General features: G+C 39.0%; 1 protein-coding gene across 1 annotated transcript in view; it reads right to left on the minus strand.

Annotated features, from left to right (window-relative positions):
- NEK10 (NIMA related kinase 10) overlaps positions 1-12,801 on the minus strand; it is a 1,556,164-nt gene that overhangs the window by 140,608 nt on the left and 1,402,755 nt on the right. The window lies entirely within an intron of this gene.

The raw sequence follows: 12,801 nt of genomic DNA on the forward strand, positions 1-12,801 counted from the left end.
GAGGGCACGAACTACATCCAGATTGTGTAGAAGACGTTCCTTCTTTGAAGAAGGATTTGGACACAAGGATGGAACAACAATCTCTTGATTGATATTCCTGTTAGTGACTACCTTAGGTAAGAACCCAGGTTTAGTACGCAGAACTACCTTGTCTGAGTGAAAAATCAGATAAGGAGAATCACAATGTAAGGCTGATAACTCAGAGACTCTTCGAGCCGAGGAAATAGCCATTAAAAACAGAACTTTCCAAGATAACAATTTTATATCAATGGAATGAAGGGGTTCAAACGGAACACCCTGTAAAACGTTAAGAACTAAGTTTAAACTCCATGGCGGAGCAACAGCTTTAAACACAGGCTTGATCCTAGCTAAAGCCTGACAAAAGGCCTGGACGTCTGGATTTTCTGACAGACGCCTGTGTAACAAGATGGACAGAGCTGAAATCTGTCCCTTTAATGAACTAGCTGATAAACCCTTTTCTAAACCTTCTTGTAGAAAAGACAATATCCTAGCGATCCTAACCTTACTCCAGGAGTAACTTTTGGATTCGCACCAGTATAGGTATTTACGCCATATTTTATGGTAAATCCTTCTGGTAACAGGCTTCCTAGCCTGTATCAGGGTATCAATAACCGACTCAGAAAAACCACGTTTTGATAAAATCAAGCGTTCAATTTCCAAGCAGTCAGCTTCAGAGAAGTTAGATTTTGATGTTTGAATGGACCCTGTATCAGAAGGTCCTGTCTTAGAGGTAGAGACCAAGGCGGACAGGATGACATGTCCACTAGATCTGCATACCAAGTCCTGCGTGGCCATGCAGGCGCTATTAGAATCACTGATGCTCTCTCCTGTTTGATTTTGGCAATCAATCGAGGAAGCAGCGGGAAGGGTGGAAACACATAAGCCATCCCGAAGTTCCAAGGTGCTGTCAAAGCATCTATCAGAACCGCTCCCGGATCCCTGGATCTGGACCCGTAGCGAGGAAGTTTGGCGTTCTGGCGAGACGCCATGAGATCTATCTCTGGTTTGCCCCAACGTCGAAGTATTTGGGCAAAGACCTCCGGATGAAGTTCCCACTCCCCCGGATGAAAAGTCTGGCGACTCAAGAAATCCGCCTCCCAGTTCTCCACTCCCGGGATGTGGATTGCTGACAGGTGGCAAGAGTGAGACTCTGCCCAGCGAATTATTCTTGATACTTCCATCATTGCTAGGGAGCTTCTTGTCCCTCCCTGATGGTTGATGTAAGCTACAGTCGTGATGTTGTCCGACTGAAACCTGATGAACCCCCGAGTTGTTAATTGGGGCCAAGCCAGAAGGGCATTGAGAACTGCTCTCAATTCCAGAATGTTTATTGGAAGGAGACTCTCCTCCTGATTCCATAGTCCCTGAGCCTTCAGAGAATTCCAGACAGCGCCCCAACCTAGTAGGCTGGCGTCTGTTGTTACAATTGTCCAGTCTGGTCTGCTGAATGGCATCCCCCTGGACAGGTGTGGCCGATAAAGCCACCATAGAAGAGAATTTCTGGTCTCTTGATTCAGATTCAGAGTAGGGGACAAATCTGAGTAATCCCCATTCCACTGACTTAGCATGCACAATTGCAGCGGTCTGAGGTGTAGGCGTGCAAAAGGTACTATGTCCATTGCCGCTACCATTAAGCCGATCACCTCCATGCATTGAGCTACTGACGGGTGTTGAATGGAATGAAGGACACGGCATGCATTTTGAAGCTTTGTTAACCTGTCTTCTGTCAGGTAAATCTTCATTTCTACAGAATCTATAAGAGTCCCCAAGAATGGAACTCTTGTGAGAGGAAAAAGAGAACTCTTCTTTTCGTTCACTTTCCATCCATGCGACCTTAGAAATGCCAGAACTAGCTCTGTATGAGACTTGGCAGTTTGAAAGCTTGAAGCTTGTATTAGAATGTCGTCTAGGTACGGAGCTACCGAAATCCCTCGCGGTCTTAGTACCGCCAGAAGGGCACCCAGAACCTTTGTGAAGATTCTTGGAGCCGTAGCCAATCCGAATGGAAGAGCTACAAACTGGTAGTGCCTGTCTAAGAAGGCAAACCTTAGATACCGGTGATGATCTTTGTGGATCGGTATGTGAAGGTAAGCATCTTTTAAATCCACTGTGGTCATGTACTGACCCTTTTGGATCATGGGTAAGATTGTCCGAATAGTTTCCATTTTGAACGATGGAACTCTTAGGAATTTGTTTAGAATCTTTAAATCTAAGATTGGCCTGAAAGTTCCCTCTTTTTTGGGAACCACAAACAGGTTTGAGTAGAACCCTTGTCCTTGTTCCGACCGCGGAACCGGATGGATCACTCCCATTAATAACAGATCTTGTACACAGCGTAGAAACGCTTCTTTCTTTATCTGGTTTGTTGACAACCTTGACAGATGAAATCTCCCTCTTGGGGGAGATAATTTGAAGTCTAGAAGGTATCCCTGAGATATGATCTCTAGTGCCCAGGGATCCTGAACATCTCTTGCCCAGGCCTGGGCGAAGAGAGAAAGTCTGCCCCCCACTAGATCCGGTCCCGGATCGGGGGCTTTCGGTTCATGCTGTCTTTGGGGCAGCAGCAGGTTTCCTGGCCTGCTTGCTCTTGTTCCAGGACTGGTTAGGCTTCCAGCCTTGCCTGTAACGAGCAACAGCTCCTTCCTGTTTTGGTGCAGTGGAGGTTGATGCTGCTCCTGTTTTGAAATTCCGAAAGGGACGAAAATTAGACTGTCTAGCCTTAGCTTTGGCTTTGTCTTGAGGTAGGGCGTGGCCCTTACCTCCTGTAATGTCAGCGATAATTTCTTTCAAACCGGGCCCAAATAAAGACTGCCCCTTGAAAGGTATATTAAGTAATTTGGACTTAGAAGTAACATCAGCTGACCAGGATTTTAGCCACAGCGCCCTACGTGCCTGTATGGCGAATCCTGAGTTCTTAGCCGTAAGTTTGGTTAAATGTACTACGGCCTCCGAAATGAAAGAATTAGCTAGTTTAAGGACTCTAAGCCTGTCCGTAATGTCGTCTAGCGTAGATGAACTAAGGTTCTCTTCCAGAGACTCAATCCAAAATGCTGCCGCAGCCGTAATCGGCGCGATACATGCAAGGGGTTGCAATATAAAACCTTGTTGAACAAACATTTTCTTAAGGTAACCCTCTAATTTTTTATCCATTGGATCTGAAAAAGCACAGCTATCCTCCACCGGGATAGTGGTACGCTTAGCTAAAGTAGAAACTGCTCCCTCCACCTTAGGGACCGTTTGCCATAAGTCCCGAGTGGTGGCGTCTATTGGAAACATCTTTCTAAATATTGGAGGGGGTGAGAACGGCACACCGGGTCTATCCCACTCCTTAGTAACAATTTCAGTTAGTCTCTTAGGTATAGGAAAAACGTCAGTACTCGCCGGTACCGCAAAGTATTTATCCAACCTACACAGTTTCTCTGGTATTGCAACGGTGTTACAATCATTGAGAGCTGCTAAGACCTCCCCTAGTAATACACGGAGGTTCTCCAATTTAAATTTAAAATTTGAAATATCTGAATCCAATCTGTTTGGATCAGAACCGTCACCCACAGAATGAAGCTCTCCGTCCTCATGCTCTGCAAGCTGTGACGCAGTATCAGACATGGCCCTAGTATTGTCAGCGCACTCTGTTCTCACCCCAGAGTGATCACGCTTGCCTCTTAGTTCTGGTAATTTAGACAAAACTTCAGTCATAACAGTAGCCATATCTTGTAATGTTATCTGTAATGGCCGCCCAGATGTACTAGGCGCCAAAATATCACGCACCTCCCGGGCGGGAGATGCAGGTACTGCCGCGTGAGGCGAGTTAGTCGGCATAACTCTCCCCTCGCTGTTTGGTGAAATTTGTTCACATTGTACAGATTGACTTTTATTTAAAGTAGCATCAATACAGTTAGTACATAAATTTCTATTGGGCTCCACCTTGGCATTGGAACAAATGACACAGATATCTTCCTCTGAGTCAGACATGTTTAACACACTAGCAATAAACTTGCAACTTGGTTATAATCTTTTTTAGCAAAAACGTACTGTGCCTCAAAGAGGTACTAAACGATTAAATGACAGTTGAAATAATGAACTGAAAAACAGTTATAGCATCAAACTTTAAAACAACACAACTTTTAGCAAAGGTTTGTTCCCATTAGTAAAATAACAATAATTAAATTTGACATAAAAATTATAGAGCAACGTTTTTATTCACAGTCAATATAAAATTCTCACAGCTCTGCTGAGAGAATATACCTCCCTCCAAAGAAGTTTGAAGACCCCTGAGATCTGTCAAAGATGAACCGGATCATGCAGGAAATATAAGAATAGCTGACTGGAAATTTTTGATGCGTAGCAAAGAGCGCCAAAAACGGCCCCTCCCTCTCACACACAGCAGTGAAGAGAAACGAAACTGTCACAATTAAAAGCAAACAACTGCCAAGTGGAAAATAATGCCCAAATATTTATTCACTCAGTACCTCAGCAATGTAAACGATTCTACATTCCAGCAAAAACGTTTAACATGAAAAATGCTTATTAAAAGGATTAGTGACTTTTAACAGAGTAGTTCCGGTGAAATACCATCCCCAGAATACTGAAGTGTATACATACATGTCATTATAACGGTATGGCAGGATTTTCTCATCAATTCCATTCAGAAAATAAAAACTGCTACATACCTCAATGCAGATTCATCTGCCCGCTGTCCCCTGATCTGAAGCTTTTACCTCCCTCAGATGGCCGAGAACAGCAATATGATCTTAACTACTCCGGTTAAAATCATAGTAAAAAACTCTGGCAGATTCTTCCTCAAACTCTGCCAGAGAAGTAATAACACGCTCCGGTGCTATTATAAAATAACAAACTTTTGATTGAAGTCATAAAAACTAAGTATAATCACCACAGTCCTCTCACACATCCTATCTAGTCGTTGGGTGCAAGAGAATGACTGGGACTGACGTAGAGGGGAGGAGCTATATGCAGCTCTGCTGGGTGAATCCTCTTGCATTTCCTGTTGGGGAGGAGTTATATCCCAGAAGTAATGATGACCCGTGGACTGATCACACATAACAGAAGAAACCATGTATACAAATATTTATTTACTCCACATGATTAATCATTATGTTATAGTGACATTATACACTAGATTTTTCTTTGCATAAATGTTTTGTAGATGATCCATTTATATTGCCCATCTGTGTGTGTTCTTGTAAAAATGTATAGTTTTGCTTATTTTTAAGCTCCTTACTAAGCCCCAAAGTTTTAGTTGTATAATGATGTACTGTATACAGACTTTAGACTTCTGTTTGTATAATGGGTCTTTTCATATGCAGGGGAGGGTGGAGTTTTTTTGGTGGGGGGCGCAAGTAGCTGGTCTTGCCTAGGGCACAAAATAGTCTAGCACCGGCCCTGATCATATGATAGAAATAAGATAAGGAGTCTCACAAAAAAACAGATAATTCAGAAACACTTCTGGTGTAAGAAACTGCTAAAAGGAACAATACCTTCCAAGACAGATGCTGAATATCTAAATAATGCATATCTTCAAATAGAGGAGCATTTAAAACCTTTAAAACCAAGCTAAGTTTCCAAGGAGGATTTGACCACTGGTTTTATTTTGGCTAACACCTGAACAAAGGTTTGAATATATGAAAGATCAGCCATACTTCTACTAAATAAAATCAGAAAAGGCTGAAATGTGACCTTCAAATTAGTTATAGACAAGTCCTTATCTAAATCATTATGTAGAAAATGAAATAATGCTTGAATTCTAAAAAAAGCCCCTACGAAAACCATTCTTGCTACAAACAAATGATTTACCTTACAGACTATCTTGCTTGAATAAGATTTTCTACTACTGCTATGTCAAAGAAACCTAAAATTAAGTGATCAATCTCTAATCCAATAAAATCTATAAGCCTGAGATTCTGATAACAAATGGACATTGAGAGAAAATGTTAAGATGCAGACAAAGAGACAAAGGAGAAAGACTAGACATCTCAAACAGATCTGCATATCAAGACCTGATGATAAGATGGAACAATCATAAACTTAAAGGGACATTATACACTAATTTTTTCTTTGCATAAATGTTTTGTAGATGATCCATTTATATAGCCCATAAAGTTTTTTTTTTTTTAAATGTATAGTTTTGCTTATTTTTAAATAACATTGCTCTGATTTTCAGACTCCTAACCAAGCCCCAAAATTTTAGGAGAAGACTGATGTATACCTACTACAGCTTGCATCTGTTTGTGTAAAGGTTATTTTCATATGCAAAGAAACAGGGAGGGGGAGTGTCTGATATTTCCCACTTGCAGTGGGTGTTCCAGTAACCTTTTAAACAGAGCTAAACTGGAAGCTTCTAAGTACGTTTTTAAATTGTTTTTATACTGAATTTTTATATCAGTATCTGTGCAAATTATTCTTTATAGTAGTTTCTATTACATGCAGTTATATGAAAATTGGTGTACACTGTCCCTTTAAGAGAGTTCCAGTCAGATACAATCTGGGAAGAAAGATAATTGAAGTAAATATGTATGCTACATAAAAATAACTAAGTATGTGCTAGAAAATCCACAAATTCTGGAACATCTGTGGATTAATAAAGAGGCTATAATGTTTATGTGGGAAAACTCAGGCGCTTTACAATCTGGTTGAAAAAGACCTGATGCATAGACTGCTTCCCAGAAACAATAAATAAAACAGAATAGGGGACTTCCGTTGGAGGAGGAGCTCTCACTGCACGCTGCTCTTGTATCAGTGGCTCTAGAGGGCCGAAATAAGATCACAAAATCTTTCTCCTGAATGAGCCTGCCCTCGGCCGTACCCACACTGGCTTTTTGGGCTATTACATTGCTGTAAAAGTTCATTGGAGCACTCGGCGGAAGTACCAAATTAGCGGAGACGCTGCTACCCGTGGTCAGGGCAAGGCCTGGGATTCGCCTGTGAGACCAAAAGGATTACCTGGGTGCCATACAGTGGACCTTCCTCTTTACTGCCACTTATCTTTTAGAAATTGCCGGGGCCGACGCTGAGGGGAAAAGAATACCTGCGCCCTCCTGGTAGGGGGAAGCAGCTCGGAACTGTCAGCACCTCCCGAAGCAACAGGGTGATTGGTGCAATCCAATAGCGGAGGGATCCGTGAGTGTCACCCCTTTCTCGCCGGCCCTTCAGCAGAGGCGCACCGGACCAGCATCAGTTTCGACCGACACGCTGCATTGAGCATCAAAGCTGTCGAGACTATAGTGGCAAACTAAGAAGTGTCTCAGTATAAAGAAACACGGTTACAGACACCACGTCGGAGTATGGTAAAGTAAAGTTTGAGCATCCCAGTGCTTTCTATCACTAGGCTTGGCGATTCCCCTGAAACACTGGTATGTGTACTTTTATCTAGTGGGATTTTCTTTCTCCCATTTCTTGGGGAACATACTGTTCTGACTGTGCTCTGAGACTTTAAAAAAGACCTCCCTCAACATCAAGGATAAGGAGAGAGAGGCCAAAAGAAAAAGGGACATATTAAAAGTTCCTGTAATTTTGCTATCAAACAAAAAGGGGGAATAATAATACATAGTCCTCTCTTGTTTAAAGTGACCTCGCCTAAAGAAACATTGGGACTTAACAATACTATTAGAATTATTGTAAATGTGTTTTGAAGTTAAGTAGGTTGCATTTATAAGTGGTTTGTAGTTTATTGTTTCTTTGTTTGGCTGTTTTGAGAATACCTATTATATTGATATATCATGTATCACTGAATTAGTTTAAGATTTGCTCTCAACTATCCTAAAGAAATATTAGACAGGTACTAGAAGTTATCTATAAGGCTTACGGTTGTGCTAGCTGTTTTAGCTACCTTACTGATGATATACATCTGTAGAGTTTATTTACCAAACTGGTTGCCCCTCTTAGCGAGTTATATAGGGTTGTATTTTTTCCTTTTTCACCAGTTGCTGAAAAAAAACTTTGAGATAAATTCACAAGTTATTCTTAACTTATTCACAATTTATCTATTATAACTAGTAGCACAAGGAAAGTCCATACAAGACTAATTTATCTGATAACTTCTCCACACACACACACAAAAAAAAGTTCTCTATGTACTTTGTTACATTCAGAAGTACATAATACACAGCCACCTCACACGGTTGATTTTTGTTTCACTTAAAACATAAGTGTTTGATCACAGTTTGATTGTATTTTTCTTTTTGTATATTTCCTGCACCTTTTTTTTCTTTTTTTTTTTCCATCTGCTTATGGAAAAATACTTTACTCAGGTGAGCCAACACTTTTTAAAAAATGCCTGCTAAATCTAGAGAGAAAAAGAGTAAGGGGGCAGATTTGAGTTCTGATTTTTCTGAAACTCCAGATGTAACCACTGATAATCAGACCCTAGTACTACAACTCAGTAACCTTTTTTCACCCCAGCTTGAAATAATCAAAAAAGAGTTTAATAGTATATCAATAGAACTTAATACCCTCAATTCAGAAGTGAAACAATTTGCCACCAGAATGGCGGAAGCAGAAGACAGGATATCCGATATGGAGGATTTCATTAATAAACAAGAAAATATGTTAATTAAACAACAGTCTAAAATTAAAAATATCGAGGCGCGTCTAGAAGAACAAGAGGACCGTTCTAGACGCAACAATATTAGGGTATTAGGTATTCCTGAAACTTCAGAATACGATAATTTGATTGAGTTTACCTCATTAACATTACCCCAAGCTTTAGGATTTCCACCACAAACTTTACCCTTATCCATTGAGAGAACACATAGATTAGGACCTAAGAGATACTCTTTGAACGGTACAGTTAGAGACAGGGTATGTATATTTAAACTTTTGAGGTTCCAGGATAAAGTTGAAATGCTGAGATTATAAAGGAAACTTGAAACGTTTACTATTAATGATAAAAAAATCCTCCTGTTTCAAGATTTTTCCAACGAAACAGTACAAAAAAAGGAAAGCTATGTCACCCTTATGTACATTAATGATAAATAAGGGAATGAAAGCACGCTTGATTTACCCTGCTAAGATCATAGTAGACGATAATGGTAATAAGTATTTTCTGAGGCCTCTAAAGCAAGAGAATATATTGATTCCAGAGAGGGATAGATGATAACAACTTGGAAGTAGTCTATTATATCTATGACAGAATATGCATTTACAATGAAGTTTGAACGTTTAAATTGTTGTTTTGGATTTTTTAGTTCAGTATGCCCCTTTACCCTCCCTCCCCTTTTTTTCCTCCTTTTTTTTCTTTTTCTTTTTTTTTTCCCCCCTCCTCCGCTCTCCCCCTCCCCTCTCTCACTCCTATCAAGCTTAGAAATGGATGTGAAATAGTGTTTCCCCTGTTGAGACTCTGGTATAATGATGGATATTCTTTTAGGTCTTGTCCTTTTAAGTTGCTTTGTCTGTGAAAGAGACACAAGAGAGTATGCTTCGGTCTAAAAGCTTAAAGGGACAGTCTAGGCCAAAATAAACTTTCATGATTCAGATAGAGCATGTAATTTTAAACAATTTTTCAATTTACTTTTATCACCAATTTTGCTTTGTTCTCTTGGTATTCTTAGTTGAAAGCTCAACCTAGGAGGTTCATATTCTAATTTCTTAGACCTTGAAGCCCACCTCTTTCAGATTGCATTTTAACTGTTTTTCACCACTAGAGGGTGTTAGTTCACATATTTCATATAGATAACACTGTGCTCATGCACGTGAAGTAATCTGGGAGCAGGCACTGATTGGCTAGACTGCAAGTCTGTCAAAATAACTGAAAAAAGGGGCAGTTTGCAGAGGCTTAGATACAAGATAATCACAGAGGTTAAAAGTATATTATTATTTGAAAGATACCAAACACGTCCTACAACTATTTGAGAATTTTAAATGGGAAAAAACCTATAGTTGGCTATCCGTGGACGTGGTATCACTATACTCTATGATCCCTCATTCTCTAGGTTTAAGAGCTGTTGAGTACTTTCTTAATCTTGAGACTACCTTGGACCCATATTTCCAGAATTATATTCTGGAAGTAATAAAATTCCTCCTTGAGCATAATTATTTTATGTTCAGGGGGGAGTTTTTCTTGCAGAAAAAGGGTACCGCAATGGGGGCGCGGTTTGCGCCCTCATATGCAAACTTATTTATGGGTTGGCTGGAACGGACAATAATCACAAATGACAATAACCCATACAGACCACACATTCGGCTATATAAGAGATTTATAGACGACTTGTTTGTCTGGGATGGGGATGAAAAAGAGAAAGATCTATTTCTATCATATCTAAATAATAATGATCTACATATGAGCTTTACCTCAGAGTGGAATTAGGAAAAGATCAATTATTTGGACCTGATTTTGATAGCTGATGAAAACTACAAAGTAGAGACCGACCTGTACAGAAAACCTATTGCTGGAAATGCACTGCTACACTCAAAAAGTAATCACCCCAAACATGTGACAAAAAGGATCCTCAAGGGTCAGCTGATTCGGGCTAAGAGAAACTGCTCTAGAGCCGATAGCTATGATAGAGCAAAAAATGAGCTAACTGAAAGAATGAAAAACAGGGGTTACAATGTTAACCAAATTAAGAGTGTTAGCAAAGAAGTAGATAAACTAGAGAGAACTAATCTCCTTCTTGATAAACCCAAAGACATGTGTAAAGATGATAGACCCATGTTCATAACCCAATATTTAAACCAATATAACAAAATCTGTGATATGGTTAAAAAGTATCTACCCCTTGCATATGGAGATGAGAAATTAAAATCTGTAGTAGAAAAAGGCTGCAAATTCGTATATAGGAAAGGCAGATCACTAGCTAACATTGTATCTCCTAGTGAACTTAAAACAAACAAATCGAAGGAAGACAATGAAAGAAGTAGTTGGTATATTAAAATTAAAATTACTCAAAAATGTAGATCTTATGTGACAGGTTCTGAATATAACATTAAGGGATGCATAAAGTGCTCAACAGACCATGTGATATATCTTATTTAGTGTAGTGAACACAGAAAACAATACATTGGAATGACCACTAGGGACATAAGAACCCAAATACGTGAGCATATATATAATATCGAAAAAAACATTGCTTGCTCAGCCCTTGCCACCCATTTTATCGAAGAGCATAACCAAGAACTAAATTGTTTTAGTTGGTCTGCTATTGAACACATACCAAAGTCCCACAGAGGGGGCGATCGTTTAAATATTTTAAAAAAGCAAGAAGCATATTGGATATTTTTGTTTAAGACTTTGGTCCCACTTGGATTTAATTCTGAACATGATATTATTAATTGTTGGTTATGATAACCATCTAAACAAACAGTACAATAAGCCTCTTGTCTTTTCATCAGTAGAAATTTCATCTAGAAGCATATCCCTAATAATAATGCTCCTTCCATATTCTGTTTAAATTACCTATAACAAATGTTTTCAGAAATATAAAGTAAATAATAATTTTCTTATATCTACTATGTGACTTCTATCTATGTCATTACTTGCAAACTTAGAGAAATGACTAATATGTCAATATCCTTTTTTTAAATTCTTTACCAAAGTGTATAAAATTTGATCACAATGTGTTTAAAATTGATAGGCTAAATAGAAAAAAAAAACCTTTGTGTACCACTTTTTGTTTTATCAACAATTGGAAAATAAAGTCAACTACTGTTTTTAACCTGTTGGTCCAGAGACACTTTTTTCCTTTATCATATTATTATAACTGTGTTGGTTATGCAAAACTGGGAAATGGGTAATAAAGGGATTATCTATTTTTTAAAACAATAACAAATCTGGTGTAGACTGTCCCTTTAAGTGAGAGACTGAATTTTTCTTTTTTTCTATAATAGGTTTAGGGACATGATTAAAATGTTATCTTTTCTGTAAATATGACTGATACAATAGGGAACCTTAAGATCCTCTTGTGGAATGTGGGGGGTATAATTAACTCTGAAAAACGAAAACTTACAATTAAAAAACTAGGATCCCAAAAACCAAGTATTGTACTTTTACAAGAAACCCATTTAAAAAAATCTTGAGATCTCTAAGTTGCTTTCTAGATGGCTAGGAGAAGTGATAGCGGCTCCATGTAAATATAGGAAATCTGGGGTGGCTTTATTGATAAATAAGAATTTAACATATCTATAATCCTGATCAACGTATATTCACATGTGAATCCAAAACATTCAGGACATTCTCCAGAATTGATTTTATCCTAGTCACAGAATCTCTGTCCTTGCAAAAAATGGAGGCCGAAATAGGTGAGATAGTTATTTCGGATCATGCAATTGTCTCACTGTCATTCCACTCTCTCACAAATCCAGCAAGAGGTAACTTAAATTTTGTCTTTCCGCGTTATATGTATAAAAATACGAAATTTATTTTATGGTTAAAACAGAAATGGAAAGATTACTGCACTTATAATATTTCTTATTTTCATAAAATCAAAATTTTTTGGGAAGCCTCCAAGGCATTTTTAAGGGGAGAAATAAAGGCTTATATGTGCAAAAAGAAAAGGAAAGACAGTGGGGCCTAGTTATCAAGCCGTCAACCTCAAATACGCTGGAATTCCGCAGCGTATTTGTGGCGAGGCTGATTCGCCTTAGTTATCAAAGGCTCGAGACCGGCAAAAGTAGAATTTTGTGACGTAAGCTTCGATCCGCCGGACTCAGTCCGACACAGATCGATTCTTACGTCACTCCAGATGTTCCGCACACAAGTGCGGCACAATCTCACTACTTTTGCTAGTTATCAAAAAACTAGCAGGTACGCTCGGCACTTTTACGGCCCAG

Source organism: Bombina bombina, chromosome 5 (genome assembly GCF_027579735.1).
Source record: "Bombina bombina isolate aBomBom1 chromosome 5, aBomBom1.pri, whole genome shotgun sequence".
NCBI lineage: Eukaryota > Metazoa > Chordata > Amphibia > Anura > Bombinatoridae > Bombina > Bombina bombina.